This window comes from Rhinolophus sinicus, linkage group LG04, assembly GCF_036562045.2.
Source record: "Rhinolophus sinicus isolate RSC01 linkage group LG04, ASM3656204v1, whole genome shotgun sequence".
NCBI lineage: Eukaryota > Metazoa > Chordata > Mammalia > Chiroptera > Rhinolophidae > Rhinolophus > Rhinolophus sinicus.
This window is the reverse complement of record NC_133754.1, coordinates 124,816,935-124,822,934: the sequence shown is the minus strand read 5'-3', so window position 1 is coordinate 124,822,934 and position 6,000 is coordinate 124,816,935. Positions and strand designations below refer to the sequence as shown.

Below are 6,000 nucleotides of genomic sequence, written 5' to 3'. Positions count from 1 at the left end.
GCTATCAGTACTTTTTTTCCCGGGAAACAAAATCTTCAAATATCAAGAAGCTGCTTTGCATCGCCGAAAGCTGCATAGTAGCAGGCTGCTAACAGGACTACCGGACACGCTGCAATGGTATCTCCAGGTAGGTTCTTTTAATCTGCTTTTCTCTCAAACGAATTGCCAGCTGCGGTGCAGCCCCACAGCCATTACCAGATCGCGCAGCTTCTAAGCTCTGTGGTGCCTCCCACGCCGCCTGCCAGCCGCAGTGCGCGGCCTTGCCCTTGGCCTTGGCCGCGCGTGCGCGCGAGCGAGGAAGGGCGGGTCGAAGCTGGAGGGAGGCGGGACAGGCCCTCGCAGTCTGCAGTCCATTGGCTCTCTCCCCGTCGTCTCCGCCCCCTGTCGTTCGAGACCGCAGGGCGGGCCACGTCAGGCCGGCGCCGCGGGGTGAGCTTGTGGCAGAAGGGAGGTAAGCAAGTGCGGGGTGGCAGGCGGCGGGCTGCGGGCCGCTACCCCCTGATCGGAGGCGGCCGCGTCGCACACGCCTGCGGTTTGTCTCAGCTTGCGTGGAGGGTGGCTGAGGCCCTGCGGGCCTGGGGCTCTGCTGGGAGATGGGGCGATGGAGCATGTGGCGGTAGGGCCGTGTTGCGGCGTGGGACCGCCGGGAACCGGACAGGTCTTGCCGTTTGCCCTGGTCCCGGGTTTTCTGGGTTCTGAAATCCCGGGGGACTCGGCCTTCTGCGTCAGAGCTCCGGGATGCCTGGGTGGGGCCGGCTCCGGTGCCTGCGGTGGGGCTCAGCGGCAGCCTTACTCGGAAACTGGTTGGCGCGCGACCCTTGCATACTTAACCTGCAGCAGATTGCGGTCATCGCACTGTCCCCTGACCGGTTCCCAAGCAAGACAGTGCAGGGAATTCCGGCTCTGTCCAGCCTGGCCTGGGGTGACTCTCTCATTGCCAGCGACTGTCACATCCTGTCTACTTTAATGACAGGCTTATGGGTGAACAGGGCCTGTTTTCAGATCTCCTGGTTCTCTGGTTCTGTCCTTACTTGCGGGAAATTACCTGAAGAAATATTGTATGTATATGATAGCATATACATGTATGAATATATGTTTTGAAATGTCTGCAACAGCTATGCAGAGATGTACAGAGACTTGCATTTATGTTACACCTACTATCCATGAGTTTTAATTTCAACTATGACAACCCACTCCTTTAGTTTAGTTCCAGAATTTGGAGCTTCTAAAACCAACAAAGTTATCCTATCAAGTATCATGCAATCCTTCGTCCATTGAGCAGAACTTTTTGATGGGTTGCTCAATGGTCAGTGTCTTATGCCACAAACTTATGTGGACATTCCCTGCCTTTTCTTCCAGTTTATCTGCCAGTTTTATTGTCTAGACTGGAGATGAAATTTTTTGTTGATGGTTCCGTTTCAGGTTCTAGATTTAGGTACAGAAACTTATGATCCTATATCATACCATAGAGCTCTTCTGGTACCTCATTTATCTTCACCTGTAGTAAACTGTAATCCTGCTAACTGGACCACTAACGCCCCTAGGGCTGAGGGACCTACCTGCAAAGTGAGGGAATGGGTTAGCAGTAGTCTGTAATTTCAGATGTTCAGGCAAATGACATGTTTATTGTCTTATCAGTTGGGAAGTGACCATTTTAAAAACACAGGATGCATTTTATGCTTATGTTTTAATGGTTTTTGAATTTGTCCACATTCACTTTTTGATTAGGAAGCAGGTGCATGTTTATAATTTTGATTCACATCCAATTCCTGCATACAAAGCACTATGACTCATCTCAGTTTGAACTGTAATAATCAGAAACTTTTACATGTTACGTATAAAATGGTATGATATAAAACAATTGGATAGCAATGCAATTTTCAAAGCATTTTGACTTGCTTTGGTACATCAGTGGTAGCTAAAACCTCCGTCTTGGTTACTTGCTTACTTGGTTTATGTTAGGTTGTTACCATCACCTGGCTAATGTCTATCAATATCATGTGTATATGTTAACCTTTATCTTATTAACCTAAAATTTACTGTATTTTAATTGATTTCTGGCTCTAGTTGAGAATTAATAACCCAAAGGTAAATAAATTATTAACTTGAGAATAAAAATGCCCATAGCAATGTAACAATAGTTTTTCATTTGTTGATTGGTGGTACTTACAAGTAGATTGTTTGGTCTTCCTGAAGGTGTAAAATGATACCTAAAACAGTTCTCCTGAAACATAATATTCATACCCTCATGATACTTTTTGGGTATTGTCCACAAACCTTTAGGTGAATTAAATTGTTTATATCACTTTTAGGGGTTTGGAAATTCAAGAAAATATAACTTCAAGATTTTGATTTTGCTAGACCTTTCTAGTTCTAGAAATGGACCAGATCGAGATGGGAAATTGAGGAGAAATGCAGAAGTTGAGGGGGAAAAAAAATCCAAGTGGAGTCTTTTCCAGATTAAAACTTGGGAAAAAACACAATGAAAAATACAATTATAACTATATTTGGAAGAAGTGTAAAGAGATAATAGTGTCAGGATTATTGGGGGGTTTAAAGCAAAACTTGATCTTAATATTACTTGGTTTTTCACAATGAACTCAGTTTGTCTAATAAAAGAATGGTTATTCTTTTGGGCAATAATTTAACCTTTGACAAAGTGGGCAATATATGTTTCTTTGGGAAATGTGAAATCTCTAAGTATTGTATATATTTTAAATAGTACTACAGATCCAGAGATGAATAGTATAATAAGATATGATATAGTTAGATAAGATAAGTGTAAATATGTAATTCACAATTAGTTATAAATTGGGTGGAGGTTGTGTGTACTATTTCTACATGATAGGAAATAAAATTTGCTAAGCTAATAGGACAGGGATGTTTGTCAGTTTTTCTCCCATTTAAATTATTTGAAACAAACTTTTTAAGCAATGTGAAAGATCTCATTTATTTTCAAACATCTATTATAGATGTAACATTGTTCTTATAAATTGTGTCCCCCAAGTACTTGTGGACTCAATGTATTAACCTATTCCAAATCAGATTGGAAGTCATAAAATTGAATTTATGATTTTTAACTTTTGTTAATTTATATTGGCTTTCATTCAGTTAGCTTGAGTTACTTTAGTTTTGTATATTTGGAAGTCATTTAAAAAGGTTTCACATTACATACTGTATAATTTTCCATTGCTCATGATGGGAAAAAAATTTTTTAGGCCCAAAAACGTTGAGAATCCAAACTGCATAGATAGTTAGTTTGTTATTATTATTTATTTTTTTAAATATTTGCCTTTTCACTTGCCTGGGGACCAGTGAAGCATTCCACTCAAGCTTGTAAATGAAAGAGTTCAGTTCTTTCTAGTGCATTAGAATATATCTTCTACTCTCTTGGTTAGATAAGCAACTGCTTGCTAATTTGGCTGATAAGCATGTTCAACAAATGTTACAATTATGAATATTGCAACTATAGTTTTGTTATGAGGTTTTCTGGCTGCCAGGGTGTATGTTTCCCTGTTCTCTTAACAAACCTTTTTCTTTGGCTTAGTTGCTTTCAGAATTTACCTTAAGTTTTACTCTATTTACAATCTTTGAACAGGTTTATAGAAGCAAATCTTCAGGTTTTAGTATACTCATATGCTAGTGGACATAAACCTGGAGGGAGTAGAGGGAACATTTTATTAAAGTTGTTTTGAAACATTTAAGTAAGTAAAAAATTTAAAGTTGTAGTTATTAAGGATATTGTATTATTTATATTTTCATTTAACTAAAAGAGGTCATCCGCTATGGTTCCAAGACCCCAACTTTTCTTCAAGGCACTAATATTGTTGCATGAAAGCCATAGACAAGGCCAAAATATAATGAGACAAATATGATAATTAGGTGTAGGTGTAGAGTACTGTAGGGGATGTAGGAAAACTGTGTCAGTGTGAGATTTTAGGAGATTCAGAGACGCTTTTCCAGAGGAATTTTCCCATGAACTGAATTTTGAAAGCAAGTAGGAATTAGCTGGTGAAGATGGAGGGCAAGGCGCTCTAGGCACAAGAAAAAGAAGTAAAGCAAAACAGGCAGGCTAGAGACAGAACCTAGACTCTTAATGTATTAAGGAGAGAATAGAAAGATGAGGTTTAATAAGTAAATAAAGGCCAAATTATGAAAGGCCCTCTCCCCTCCCATCCTCCCAGGTTAAAGGTTTTGAACTTTATCCTTGAGGCTCTGGTGACCCATGGGTAAGAGACGTTAAGCAATGGAAAGTGCAGGTCAGGTTTATATGGTTGTGTGTGGAATGAAATGTAGTAGAGCAAGGTCCATTTGTACAGGGAAGATACAGCACTGGGAATTATGCAGTGGGGCTTGAGAGAAGAGGACAAATTGAAGGTATAGTAAGGTGATGCAGCTGGTGTCCAGTTTGCCATGCAGGATGAGGTAAAGGCGGACTCAAGGATGCCTCCTAGGTTTGTGACCCCCAAGATAGGAATCGCATGAGGATTGTCAGATGTATAGGAGAATAAGATCAGTCTTGGAAGGGCCTTTGGGTCACAAAATTGCTGCTGTTTAGTGAGCAGTTGGCTGCGCTAGTCTGGAGATGAGAGGATTCTAGGCTAGCTAGAGATTAGGACGTTATCAGCATATCGGTGAAAGTTAAAACAGTGTGGGAATGGATGTGATACCCAAGAGAGAGTTTGTGGAATAAGAAAAAAAGAAGAGAAACTCTGGGAAGCACCACCAAATAAGGAAGATGATCCCATGAAAAATACTGGAAAGGGCAGTAGAGCTCTAGAAAACAAAGAAGGAGAGAGTGGTCAACTGTCAAATGCCATAGGGAATGGAAGAGGGAACTGACTAGAGCTATTAGGACAGTTTACCAGATAGGCAAGGATCATTACTTTACGTTAGTCTGTATAATTGTGTGACTTTCTGTAGCAAAATTCGATAGAACCAGAGACGATGAATAGTTGGAATGACCCAGCATCTGGATTTTGTTGTGTACATACAGCAGAAATGCACGAGAGTTCAAAATATTGGCAAGAGAGTGGTTGAAGTGATGGGTTAGATTGGGTAGAGGTGGTCATCAAGCCAGGAGGAGGCTGAAAGATTAAGAAAAAATAACTGGTTCAAGGGATTAGGAGCCTGGCTGAGGTAAAATATACAAGTGTATGTAGGTAGAAGGGAGAAGCTTATAGGAGAGAAGTGCTCTGTCGTTAGAGTAGAATGTTGGAGTTTAAGATTTTAGGGTGCTGATGGAGAGTAGGTAGGGTTTGGCCATGGAAGTAGATGGCTGGGATGGAGGTTATATGGAGGTATTCGAGAACAGTGAGACTGATGAATTGGATGAATTACTTACCTAGACATTGACCCCAGATGGCTGTGGTACCTAGGGTGGAGAGAGAGACTGTGAGACTGACTGTTTTCGGAAGTTTTAGACTGTCTATGGCAGCGATAGGTATATGTATGTGAGAGATGCAGAAGATATTTGGAGGGCATGCCCTCAAAGGTATGGAGCTAAATGGTATGGAAACATTCTTTCGGGCCATGGGACTTGGAAGGATGATTAGCCTTCACTGAAGTGGCCACCAAAGAATGAGAGTCTAGTTTTCATTAGGCCTAGGAGGTAGGGGGACCATCTAATGAAGAAGCTGAGCATCTACCGTGTTTCCCCGAAAATAAGACCTAGCCGGACCATCAGCTCTAATGTGTCTTTTGGAGCAAAAATTAATATAAGACCCGGTCTTATTTAACTGTAATATAAGACCGGGTCTTATATAATGTAATGTAATATAATTATGTAATATAATACTGGGTCTTATATTAATTTTTGCTCCAAAAGATGCATTAGAACTGATAGTCCGGCTAGGTCTTATTTTCGGAGAAACACGGTAATAAGAAAGCTTATTGATCATGGTGTCAACGTCCAAAAGATTGAGTGGGAACACTGTTTAACAGAGGAAGACACGTTAGAATGAGGTTGTATTTGGATGTAAGGGTGACAGTTTTTCTGAA

At 41.1% G+C, this 6,000-nt stretch overlaps 1 protein-coding gene across 1 annotated transcript in view; it reads left to right on the top strand.

Annotated features, from left to right (window-relative positions):
• Positions 1–356: 356 nt before the first annotated feature.
• FOCAD (focadhesin) overlaps positions 357–6,000 on the top strand; it is a 275,278-nt gene continuing 269,634 nt past the window's right edge. The window contains exon 1 of the mRNA XM_019750360.2: positions 357–451. The gene's annotated coding sequence lies outside the window, so the exon portion shown is untranslated. The remainder of the gene's footprint in view (positions 452–6,000) is intronic.